Source organism: Astatotilapia calliptera, chromosome 7, assembly GCF_964374335.1.
Source record: "Astatotilapia calliptera chromosome 7, fAstCal68.1, whole genome shotgun sequence".
In the NCBI taxonomy this organism is placed as follows: Eukaryota; Metazoa; Chordata; class Actinopteri; order Cichliformes; family Cichlidae; genus Astatotilapia; species Astatotilapia calliptera.
This window is the reverse complement of record NC_137428.1, coordinates 9828509-9842283: the sequence shown is the minus strand read 5'-3', so window position 1 is coordinate 9842283 and position 13775 is coordinate 9828509. Positions and strand designations below refer to the sequence as shown.

General features: G+C 38.3%; 1 non-coding gene across 1 annotated transcript; it reads left to right on the top strand.

Moving 5' to 3' along the window:
- The first annotated feature begins 13192 nt into the window (after positions 1 to 13192).
- On the top strand, positions 13193 to 13355 carry LOC145430248 (U1 spliceosomal RNA). Its single transcript, XR_013910713.1, has one exon. It is a non-coding gene; the product is annotated as a U1 spliceosomal RNA (small nuclear RNA).
- The last annotated feature ends 420 nt before the right edge of the window (positions 13356 to 13775 follow it).

The following is a 13775-nucleotide window of genomic DNA, read 5'->3' as shown; positions in this document are numbered from 1 at the left end:
GTAAATGTAAATTATTAATTAAAAAGACGACAGTTTGAATCTGACCACAAACTTTTGAGCAGTAGTGTGTGTTGTATGCATGTGTCTGTCTGTATCTGATCAGGATTTTGTCATCAGTGTCAACAAAACGCTCATTTTTTAGCTGTTTCTATCATCAAAAATTGAGTTGGAGTGTTTTAACTCTGATGGCAATCTCTCCCTAACAAGTCCACTTTATTGCGTGCTCATTTTCTCCTATTAGTGGTTCATAGGAGTCTAACTAATGAACTGTATGCATGTTTCCTAATCTGTCACACTTATCAGTGGCTCATGGTTGCTTAAGGCCTATGTCTGTACTTGACCACAGAGGCAGAGCATCATTCAACCTGCCAGCTGCCTATCTTGGGAGCTTTTCAAGGATGACAGACTCCACTTTCTCTGCAGCAAGACAGCTCATAACTTTTTTACAGTGTCTCCCTGTCCTCAGACTTCTATATATTCTTCTGTAATAGATAACTATACACTATCATTGCAATCTACACTACAACTCAAAGGTTTGAAGTCAATTTTCACCTGGTTTATAACCATGTGATCTGTCCACACAGGAGTGATGGCTACTAAAAATGGGCCCATGTATAAGTGTGTAGACATTTCCTAATGCATCATGGGTGATTTAACATAAATGATTCATTAAACACACATCTGTGAAAACATTTCTGATAAACTTTGCCTAATTTTATGTTATAGCAAATATAATTTTAAAATTAAGACAAGAATGTTTGAATCTGACCACAAACTTTTGAGCAGTAGTGTGTGTTGTATGCATGTGTCTGTCTGTATCTGATCAGGATTTTGTCATCAGTGTCAACAAAACGCTCATTTTCTCCTATTAGTGGCTCATACGTATATAATTAGGAAACATGCATTAAGTCAGTGGTCCTCAACCTTTTTTGCGCCACGGACCGGTTTATGCCCGACAATATTTTCATGGACCGGCCTTTAAGGTGTCGCGGATAAATACAACAAAATAAAACTAGTACCGGTACCGGAAAAAAAGAAGATTTATTTATGACACACTTGAAAAGACCCAGGGACACCGAGTTAACGATAAAAACGATAACAAAATAACTCTGAATACCGATAAAAACCCTGAAAACCATACATTTCACAACTGAGCCTCAACTCTCGCGGACCGGCACCTTTCCGAGGCCCGGGGGTTGGGGACCGCTGCATTAAGTGCACTAATTTCTCACACTTATCAGTGGCTCATGGTTGCTTAAGGCCTATGTCTGTACTTGACCACAGAGGCAGAGCATCATTCAACCTGCCAGCTGCCTATCTTGGGATCTTTTCAAGGATGACAGACTCCACTTTCTCTGCAGCAAGACAGCTCATAACTTTTTTACAGTGTCTCCCTGTCCTCAGACTTCTATATATTCTTCTGTAATAGATAACTATACACTATCATTGATATCTACACTACAGCTCAAAGGTTTGAAGTCAATTTTCACCTGGTTTATAACCATGTGATCTGTCCACACAGGAGTGATGGTTACTAAAAATGGGCCCATGTATAAGTGTGTAGACATTTCCTAATGCATCATGGGTGATTTAACATAAATGATTCATTTAACACACATCTGTGAAAACATTTCTGATCATTTTCATGTAATATTATGTTAAAAGTAAATGTAAATTATTAATTAAAAAGACGACAGTTTGAATCTGACCACAAACTTTTGAGCAGTAGTGTGTGTTGTATGCATGTGTCTGTCTGTATCTGATCAGGATTTTGTCATCAGTTTCAACAAGACGCTCATTTTTTAGCTGTTTCTATCATCAAAATTGAGTTGGAGTGTTTTAACTCTGATGGCAATCTCTCCCTAACAAGTCCACTTTATTGCGTGCTCATTTTCTCCTTTTAGTGGCCCATACGTATATAATTAGGAAACATGCATTAAGTCAGTGGTCCTCAACCTTTTTTGCGCCACGGACCGGTTTATGCCCGACAATATTTTCATGGACCGGCCTTTAAGGTGTCGCGGATAAATACAACAAAATAAAACTAGTACCAGTACCGAAAAAAAGAAGATTTATTCATAACACACTTGAAAAGACCCAGGGACACCGAGTTAACGATAAAAACGATAACAAAATAACTCTGAATAAGGATAAAAACCCTGAAAACCATACATTTCACAACTGAGCCTCAACTCTCGCGGACCGGCACCTTTCCGAGGCCCGGGGGTTGGGGACCGCTGCATTAAGTGCACTAATTTCTCACACTTATCAGTGGCTCATGGTTGCTTAAGGCCTATGTCTGTACTTGACCACAGAGGCAGAGCATCATTCAACCTGCCAGCTGCCTATCTTGGGAGCTTTTCAAGGATGACAGACTCCACTTTCTCTGCAGCAAGACAGCTCATAACTTTTTTACAGTGTCTCCCTGTCCTCAGACTTCTATATATTCTTCTGTAATAGATAACTATACACTATCATTGCAATCTACACTACAGCTCAAAGGTTTGAAGTCAATTTTCACCTGGTTTATAACCATGTGATCTGTCCACACAGGAGTGATGGTTACTAAAAATGGGCCCATGTATAAGTGTGTAGACATTTCCTAATGCATCATGGGTGATTTAACATAAATGATTCATTAAACACACATCTGTGAAAACATTTCTGATAAACTTTGCCTAATTTTATGTTATAGCAAATATAATTTTAAAATTAAGACAAGAATGTTTGAATCTGACCACAAACTTTTGAGCAGTAGTGTGTGTTGTATGCATGTGTCTGTCTGTATCTGATCAGGATTTTGTCATCAGTGTCAACAAAACGCTCATTTTTTAGCTGTGTCCATCATCAAAATTGAGTTGGAGTGTTTTAACTCTGATGGCAATCTCTCCCTAACAAGTCCACTTTATTGCGTGCTCATTTTCTCCTATTAGTGGCTCATAGGAGTCTAACTAATGAACTGTATGCATGTTTCCTAATCTGTCACACTTATCAGTGGCTCATGGTTGCTTAAGGCCTATGTCTGTACTTGACCACAGAGGCAGAGCATCATTCAACCTCAATTCAAATATTATTCCTTAAAACTTGCATAGATCACCAATTATGAATGACGATTGATTAAATATTAACTGGTGTATGGATTGCAACAATAATAGCGAGTGTGTAGATTATATTACCTTTCCTCAGTTTATCACATTAAATCTCAGCTTACTAGTGACCCAGCATTTTTCTAAGTACAGAAGTATATTACCTTTTTAAACATCCCATTTTTCTTTCTAATGTCATTAAAACAATTTTGCACATTTGAATAACAGTAGTCAGACCTCCAGATCTTTTAAGCTTTCAGTTTTTTTCTCAGTGTCACACATGGATTAGTTTTCGTCTCTTTCAATAAGAAAGTCAAATCTTCAAACCCTAAAGCAATCTTTGTTTCTTTCAATCATTCCAATATTTTTCATCTTCTGTTATATAATTGCAGTTAACCAGGGCTTAGCTACTCTGATCTACAGGAATTTTGGGGGTGTGGATACCCATTTTCTTTTTTTCACAGGTGCGGAGCCTTTTTCTACAAAATTACGAATAAACTGCATTTTTTACATTTTTTAAAATTACCTTTAACATAAATGTAGACTGACAAGTCACTCAACCGATCACACAGTGATCAGTAGAGAAGAAAGAAAATAACCCATTTCAAAATTTCTAGTTCAGATCAAAATTATTGTTCTGATTAAGGAAACAGTAAATCTGGCCACATTATTGTCCCGATCCTCCAATTTTCCCTTTCCAATGTGACTAAATAAAATGCAACTTTTTTTTAAATAAAAGCAGTTGCACACCCAGATATTTCTTACAGTAAAAATCCTCCAACAACCTTTCAAAAGAAAATTTTTTGTCTTTCCTCAATTTTGAGACCAACTGAACCCACAAACCTGAAGCTGCAGACCCCAAACTAACCAAATTTAATGTTTCCTTAATCAGCACAGTAATTTTTAAGTCTTTATGTGTTATGTTTACTCACAGTTTTGATGCTTGCTTCTTCGACTTGACCCACGATTAGCCCTGCACCATCGCTCTGCTGTTTCCTCTCTCCTCATGCTTCTCCTTCGTGCGTCCTGTCCTCAAATATAATCCAACCTGCCTCCTTGTTTCCTCCTTGACTTGTATTCGCAAAATTTCCAGTTAAATTAAGAGTAATCCAGAAAAGTTTTCCTGCTTCAAAAGCTCTTCCAGTTGCCTGTCTTCTTGTCCTCCTTCAAATGTGCAGTTTATATATTTGTATTTATTTGACTTCATATTGCCATGGCAACATAACACAGAGCATCATGGTAGATTAAAGCAGGTGGTTCTGTCCGCTACAGAAATGCTGATAAACTCAATTTATTTGAGTTGTCTTAACTTAGAAAAACTAAGTAAGATGGAAGTTTTTCTTCTCAGTGTGGAAGGATGAAAGATGTGTTTTGAAAATGCCACGTCACTACCGTCCTCCTCCCTAGCACGGATCAGTCCGCATGTTCATGGTGCCAGCATTTTTTATGGAATATGTTGAGCAAACCTAGAAAAGCGTCAGCTCAAGGGATTATTGTTGTCATTGCTGTGGATCTTTACCTGATACACTGACTTGGTGAGTAAATGTTTACTCTTATTCAAACTGATTTTGTGGCTTCTCTTAGTTTAGCACCAGGTTTATAATCGTGCTAGCTAGTTAGTGTTAGCCTAGCGTTGCTGCTGCGGCTGGGCTCATGTTACTTAAAAATTAACACCACAGCCTTAAAAACCTTATATAAAAATATGTCTGTGAAATTTTCTGTTGATTGTTTGAAATAAAAAAGTGAGATAAGAGCCCAGACAAAATTCTTCGGGGGGGTGAAAACAATAAGCCAAGAGTTAGCTGTGCTTGCGGACTCTTATCAAGCCTTGACCTCCCGGTCAGCTATCGCGCTGGTGGATAACAGAGCTCTCCGAAAACGTGGAAGCGCTTTTGCAAATATGTGATATTTTGATAAATTAAGTAGATATTTGAGCATTACACAGCTACATTCTCCACTGAAAATATCTTAAAAGGTTATTTTGTGACCCAGAAAGGGTAATCTAGGGGAAAGGAGGATCGCATATGTCGGCCATGGTTGTCGGAGCCTGTGCGTACTTGTAAGCTCGCCAATGGCGGAGGAGCGCGGCTTATTGCTTTTTCTGGGTCACAAAATCAACTTTTAAGATATTTTCAGGCGAGAATGTAGCTGTCGAAAGTTCAAATATCTGCTCGATTTATCAAGACATCACATATTTGCAAAAATGCCCCGACGTTTTCTGAGATGTCCATTTTTTTCATGCTTTGTGGCACCTTGAACATCTGTGGCATCTATTAATGTCAAATCTAGCCTTTATTTAACAACATAAGCAAACTCTATGTTACAATGATTGCACAGCCATTAAGGATCAAATCGGTTTCTGAAAAATGTTCTGTTTTTTCTCCCTCTGCTTGCTTCTTACTGTCTTTGAGGCTCGGGACCAGCACTCCTGCTGTTGGACAGAAAGACATCAACTCAGTGGTAAGTATTTTGGTTTTCCAATATATTAGCAACTGTCAGTGACATTTATATTAATCAGGCTGAACTTTAATCATACTTTAGATCAGCCTGTTTTACTTATTGTTTTATTTGTTTTTTGGTTTGGGGAAGTTGTTTCTTTACTGATCTTTTCCTGTCTTCTGTTATTAGACTTGAGATATGACTGCACTAGGCTGTTGCTGGTGACTCCAGTTAATTCTACAAGACATGCTGTGTAAGTAAACAAACAACAACAGTTTGGTCTGCATTTCTTGAAAGATCACATCCCCCAAACTTAGTTTAGAGGGTCGACACTGAATATAGTGAAGTCTGCAAATTTTCTAACAGCAAAATTTGTTTTGTGCCCAAATCATTTTGCACATCATTAGAATGAAAGTTATTGGCCATGTTTTCATAGCCCTTTTTAAAATGATGCTTTCATGACATTATTGTGTGTCGGGTGGGGGTCAGGGCTATCCAGACTGACAATTGGGACATTGAATGTCACCTCTCCAGTGGGGAAGGAGCCTGAGATTGTCCAAATTGGAGTCTGTTTTATACCAAATGCAGAAAAAAATGTTTTAAGAAAGCAATTAAGTTCATGTTCCAAAAAATATGATTGTTTGCTTGTAGGACACCAGGAGAGATGAGTCCTCCGTCACAGATGGTGTGGTCAGTGAAGATGGTCGCCTGCAGGTTCAAGCTCACTGCATCTCCAACCCACATCCACTGCCACTGTACTTAAGGGAAGTTAAAGACTTTCTTCTGCACCTACATTTGGATCACCTCGATCCATGATAGTCATTCAGGCAGTAATGCCTGGACTGGAAACAAGCCATCCTTAAAATATTACAACATTCCAGCTCATGTGTTGGAATGCAAAACAAATGTGTTGTTTAAATTAGAGACTGCACTTGTGACAGAACAACACATATTTTTATTTTGATTATATAAGTAATGTAAGTACAAAACAAACTTGTGGTAGGCCTAAACTTATTTTCAGAATAATTACATCTGCGACTTTGTTTCATTGTAAGATTATAACAGTGATGGCAATATAATTGTTTGTTGTTCAGCAGAACAGTGTCCAGTATGTTGGCTGTTATACTTTGTTGTGTTTGAAAATAAAAGTTGGTCTGATTTTAACATCATGACAAAAAGTGTTGTTAATTATTTTTAATCATATTCAGGTTACCACAAATTGTTTTTTCATTTAGTTGAACTTGAAATGTTTGTCAGTAAGTAAACAATTAGCACTGTACAGTCAGAAATATCAAGTTATTCTTAATACTGTATAAGTTGTCCTAACAGTCATCTTAAGTAAGCTTTACTTAGTTTTTTTGAGGCAATGAGTTTCCTTAATTTTTTTGAGTTCTGGGAACTCACAAGGCTTTACAGTGTACTCAAAATGAGTAAGTTGCCCTAACTTGGTCAACTTACGTAAACTTGATCCAATTTTCTTGAGTTCTGGGAACAAATGAGCTTGTACAGAGTACTCAAAATAAATAAGTTGTCCTAATTTAGTCATTTTTAGCTAAGCTTTACTCAATTTTTTTGAGTTCTAACTAATTAGATTTTACAGTGTGTAAGAGCAGGAATTTAACTACCAACTCTCATAGTTCCCGTCAGTATCATTCATTCTGCTCTGCCTCAATGGTCACAGTGGCTAGTTTAAGTACGTTTGCCCCATAGAAATCCACTGATGTTCAGTGAGTCCCTTTGATACATGTTTAGACCTTCATAATTTTCAGGGTGCATGAGTGTTATATCTCCATCTCATCCTAAACATTTTACCAACATGTAAAAGGCATACGTCCACAAGATTTTGATTTTTTTAATTGAAACTTGTTTGGGTTTGGGTGACTACTTGGATTAGGGGAGTATTATTTAGAGCAATGTTTGTCACTTTGGTTAATTGCTAAACTCAGGCTGTTTTTGTTCAGTCTTTTTCTAACTGAGCTTTCACATTTAACATGCTAACTGAAGCCTGTAGAGTCTGAGCTGTAGCTCTTTTATTTTCTGTATTGTACAGTCTGACTTAGGGGTGGATTTGCTGGGATTGGTGACTGTGTTGCATGTTTTGAATAATCTTCTTCAGAGTAGACTTTTGGTGTAAGCTGATAGTGAATGAAAAAAGCTATAAAAAGCTGCTGTGGTTTTAATTTTCCAAGAGAGGTAATGCACATAATGCAGAGACGAGCGCACGGGAGATATCCAAATTCTAGGAAGGCAGCCTGCTGCTGTACACAGGCGGATTCTTCTCAGTCAGAGTTCTTAACAACTTGACTGTTTTCTCAAACCACACAAAGAGTGCTGTTTCCATTCTGGGAAGTCTACTCATTGGTGTAGGCAGCTCTTCAAATTATAAGTAGCTATATATGAGCAGCTATATTAGCTTTGACTTATCATGTGTTAAATATTATACTTTCCTGGTTTAAAATTTATGATGGCTCAAAATTCAAACCTTACAAATTAAAACCCTGAATCATCACCACCTGTGTGAACTACAAGGGTGCCATCCTTTTTCTTTTCAATCCATTAAGTACCACATTTTACACACTGAGCAAGAAAGGAAGTGAGCTCTTCATGGTGACCCCAGAACTTTCTAGCATACTACTGACACTGCTCGACATCTTCTTTTCTTTTTTTTTTTACCTGTCCCGTTTGGTTCTTTTGCCATCAGAATTATTGTGTAAAGACAAAGAAAGATGCCCAACAGATTTACTTTACCAAATGGACCATCCCAGCCTTGCCTTAATGATCTATTTGATTCACCTTTGCTTTTGTTGTTTATTTTGTTTTATTTTCACTTGCTAAACATGGGACAGATTTGACTGGGGGAAAGAAAACGGAGAAAGAAAGAGGAAAGGAAAAACAGCGGGGAAGAGGAACGTGATAAAGGACAAAAAAGAAAAACCAACAAAACAAACAGCCAAAAAAAATACATATATCAATCACCTGGATCACCTGTCAGGAAAGAAAAAAGAGAAAACGAGCAAAAAAAAAGAGAGCAATATAATAAATAACATCATCGCGATGATCTATGTGAATATAACAGTAAATACTAAATATTGAATATTATTGTGCAGCACATAAGATCGACAGCGCACAGTGTGCTTTGAGGTAGGAGCCAGAGTGACAGGGGGGGGTCACTGCTCGACATCTCACAGTACAGTATAAGAGTCCCGCCACAAGGAGACACTAAAGGCTTTCAAACCAACAGTCTCTGCTTCCAAAGTGGCGCCAGCCGTCACCACCGATCATCGTACTTATGTAACATAAACTGTGGATGCATGTTTAAGTTGATACATCACTTAAAGCCACCACTGTTCAGGCATCACATCTGTCCATTAGGTTTCCCTTTCATACTCAACATTTTTATCCCTGGGTACTAACTTTTTTGTTTTTGCTGACTGTTTATTTATTTGTTTGTTTGTCTAAATAGGCAGTAGCCAACATGATTTATAAAGGGATTATAAAATCTAAAAAAATTACTGCATTATTTTACTCTTATTAAACTCACTTTCCTAAAAACTGATTGCAGCTTCTACTTTGTTTAGTCAATGTTATGTCTCTAAATTATTTCATATCATTCATGGGAGATATGCTTGACAAATGATAAGTTAACAAGTCACTGCTACCAGCCTAATCAATTCATTGGGGCAACCTGCGTGTTGTGCTGCATTGTCTGATTTGGTCATAGTGTGTAAACACCTCTAGAGGCCACTGTTGTATAGCTGCTGCAAACTGAACGTGCCCGTACCAGAGGTTATACTTAAAATGGCAGCTGCCAGGAAGTCTCTTTGGACATTTGTGTTCGCCCTTTATGAAATAGATATGTTGTATTACAAGGTACTAATGCACCCTTGCATTGGTAAAATAAATTCTACTAGAATAGCTGATACTCCCTTACAGAAGATTTATTTTGACCTTTCTAAAGCCTTCTTTAAAAATTAGAAAATAAAATGAAAACAGGCATATGAAAAAAAGCCTACTAGAAATACTACTCTGCATTACATCCTAACACTTGGCTAAATCCTAATATGTAATTCTGGTTTAATAGTTTATTTCACTAAATGTGATTATGCACTAAAAAAGAACATGTTGGGTTTACTTAATTCAATAGTGGACACTGGTTGCACACAGATGTTTTGCTTTGGCAGGAGCTTAAACAACTGAGGTGAAGTTATTCATATTCAATAAACCTGTGCAATTTGTGTTGATAAAATATGATTGAAACAAAATATCCAATTTGAGCTCTTGGATATTTTAATTCTTCACAAATTTCACACTTTATTCCAACACTATTCAGTGACTTTTACCCAAATACTATTTGGTCACTGAAATACTATGTTATCTTCAAATGACATGTTGGTATTATATTCTAAATACACAATTTTCCAGTGAAGGCCTTACAACAGATTGTATTCTTCTCTTCCAAGATGGTTGCCAGCATCCACTAGTAACCTTTCAAAACAAAAACAGTAATTTCACTATAGTGACAGTAGGTGAATCAGCGGTCTGAAACACACGGCCCGGGGCCGACTTGCGTGAGGCCCACATCACCCCTACTTGCCACCCGTACTGTTGACGTGAGGAAATATTGTGCATTTTGGTTCTTGAAGTTAGTTTTTGTTACGGGGGATTTTGTTGTTGAGTGCAATGTGAAAATAACTTCTATAAAAAGCAAAAAATGATTTAATATGAAGGCAATATGAGCAGAGAGTAAAACCATGTTGAGGGATTGGCTGTGTTAGTTCAGTGAGAGTTATTTGTAAAGAAAACAATTTTCACTAGTAGACATAAATGTACACTTATGTCTGCATTTTTATTTTGTTAAATAAAACAAAAAATATAGCAAAGTGCTGCCACATGTCTGAGTGCCAATTCTTTTTTTATTCAATGAAAGGTTTTAGTTAATTAAGATTGAGGAAAAAGAATTTGCATTCACATTTGCAGTTTTGCCTTGTTATACAATATTTGAAAATTAAAACAAAACACTACATTTTCTGAAATATTAGTGAGTTTTTTCTTGTTTAAAGACAAACGTTTTTATACTACTTGAACACTAAAGTGACCCTCCAATGTGATGACAGTGCCAGCAGTGGCCCACAGCTCATTTAATGCTTTCTCCTAATTGGCTCATAATGGTCTCTCATATGTATGAACTATGTAGGCTATCTCTATTTTAAAATAATGGGTGGGCAATGAGAGCATCTCCTCGATGTGTACAACAGGACAACAGGGAATACAGAGAACTGACTGAGGACTTTGTCAACTGGTGCCAGCAGAACCACTTCCAGATCAACACTCCGAAAACCAAGGAGCAGGTAGTGGACTCCACCTACACCAGTGAACATCCAGAGAATGGGCATTAAGATAGCTGACTCATATAAGTGATCTGATTAATAAACGGATCTGGAGTAACAACAGAGTGTACATCTACACAAAAGGATAAAGACGGTTGTATTTGCAACAGAGAAGTCTTTTGGAAGGGAGCAGGGAGAGCTCCTGAAGACCTCAGACGCTGTGGTGGTATTGTCCATGTTTTATGGTGTGGTCTGCTGGGGATAGGAAGAAACTGAACAGGTTCATCAAGAAAACTAGCTCTGTTCTGGGATGTCCTCTTGACCCAGTGGAGGTAGTTATCCCTGTCAGATAACAGCTCCCACCCCATACAGGTCACCCTTCAGTGACAGGCCGTGTTCCAAGTGGACATTTTGGAGGCCTTTCCCTCCAGCTGCTGTCAGACTGTACACTGCACAACAGCAATGAATGTACACCACATATTCACACACTGGGGTCTTTGCATATCAGTGTGCAATACCTGTTAATACCTATTAACACCCAACCACTGCACTATGAAATGACCACGCCAAGCAAACAAACAATGTTTGGGTGCTGCAGATGGAAACGGACCATAGCTTCATGGTGAAATTCCTCACAAAGAGCAGAATCTACCTTGTCCTTTAAAGTTTTTATGGCCACCACTTGGGTCTGCTCACCAGGTACTGTGCCATATAGGTGGCCCTTGTACACCTTGCCAAACCGGTCCTCACCGAGCCCCTCCATAAATCGTACTGCTGACATGTTAATCTCATGCAGCTTCGCCTGCAGCCATGAAACAATAAATACATGTCACCAAAGACTCTGGCCACCAGAATTCAACAATACTTAAACAAATGTATGTAAATCACATTTACTGTGACCATATTTAATGTTACCTTGTTGTTATTATTATTGCTACCTGTTGTTTTTGATGATTCGGGGGCGACAGCTCCGTGTCCTGGGAGGGTGAGCTGCTGAGCTGGGAACGAGGTGGTGTGTCATTTGAAGCCTTATGTTTATTGCGACACAAGCAAACCAGAAAGAAGAGGCAAGCGATAACCAATGGGATGGCAACTGCAGGTATTAAAATAAACAGGATCTCCTTCCTGGGGTTTTCTTGTGTTTCATTCTTCTTCTGATAGTAATCTGTATTATTACATCATATATAAGTATATGTATGTATGTAGATATATATAGATAGATGGCTATGGATATAGATAAATAGACTTACATATATAAGTACTTATCTATTTCTTAGTCTATATTTCTTCTATTTTTGCATAGCATTATTGCTGTTAGGTATGCTGTGTGTGTTCATTTGTTCCTGCCTTGTGTACTCTGCTGCAGTAACAATTTGAATTTCCCAACTCTGGGACTAACAAAGGTTTTCTTATCTGAAATGTATCTAAACCCAGCTGATATCTGGCTACATTTTCTGCTGAGCATCCAAATCACACTGAAGTTTACACACTGTATAATGCCTGATTTCTTGTAAATATTTAGCGATGGCCTTATGAAATATATTTTGATAAAATGTTTATCAGGCCACAGTGAACAATGGAAAATAAACAAAATTAAAACAAATAATTAAAAACACTGAAAAACACTCAAAAATATATATTTTTAGAGATGTCTTAACCTGGTTATGCTGTACCATCCAGACGTGTATGTGCGCCGGACCCGCGTGATTTGAGACTTCCTGCCATCTTTAGCAGGTAATAAACTCCCGCCAAAGCAAAAAGTTGCTCTGAGTGAATTCAGTCGTTGTTAATGAGTAAATTTTTAGTGTTTTTATTTGGATTGTTTTCTGGTTGTTTGTTGCACACGGACATGTTCACAGACGTGTTTTCGTGAGCAACACTGTTCATACTCCGAGACCGTAGCGGGAAACTGTTGGTTGCCTAGCAGCAGTTAACGAAAAGACCGGAAGTGACTGTGCTTCAACTAGAAAACTTTTGCGTTTATCCTCTTTTTCCCGAGTATCAGACAAACTCGTTTAGCAGCGTGCTTTACCTTTGAGTTAGCTGAACTTCTGGTGGTTTGTTGGTGGATTTAAGGAGGTTAAATTGATGAAAAAAAGTTATCTTTCAGCTAGCTCTTGTTGCGCAGATACAGCAATGCATGATGGGAAATTCTCCCGGTATTTGTAAAGCTAAATAACCTTATGGGGCTCTGTTGGAAACTGCTTCATGTGTATATATAAATAGTGTGTAGTCCCAGCTTCCTACAGGCTGTGTTTGTGTTGATTTTGAGATTGTGAGCACCGTGAGTGTGCAGGGTTTGTGTGTGAAAGACTGCCCCATGCGTGAGCTAAGGAATTCATACTTACCTGGTAAGAGAGATACCATGATCACGAAGGTGGTTCTCTCAGGCCGAGGCTCAGCCATTGCACTCTGGCTTTGCTGACAGCCTGCGAATTCCCCAAATGTGGGAATCTCGACTACATAATTTCTGGTAGTGGGGACTGCGTTCGCGCTCTCCCCCCCTCATATGTTGAAAGAAAAATGAGTGGGAATGTTTGCGCTTATTTTCAATGACGACGTCATGCAATCTTCTGGCTTCCTAACTACAGTTTTATCAGTGAGGCCAGGGTAAGCAGGAGAGGAGGAGGGGATGCTGTCTTATTTAAAAAAGTCTGTGCAGCATTTGGGAGGCCTGTAAACATTAACAAACACAACTTTGGATGGGGCCTTCAGCTGTAAAGCCACATATTCAAAAGACTGAAAACTTCCAGGAGACAGCTGCTTACATTGAAATGATTCATTAATGACCTCAGTGAACTGCTGTCTGTGATCTGTGTTGATTTCGACTGTGTAATTATTGTTGGGGATTTTAACATCCATGTGGACAACCCTCAGGACAAAGGGACTAAAGACCTGAGTAACACTCTGGGCAACTTTGGGC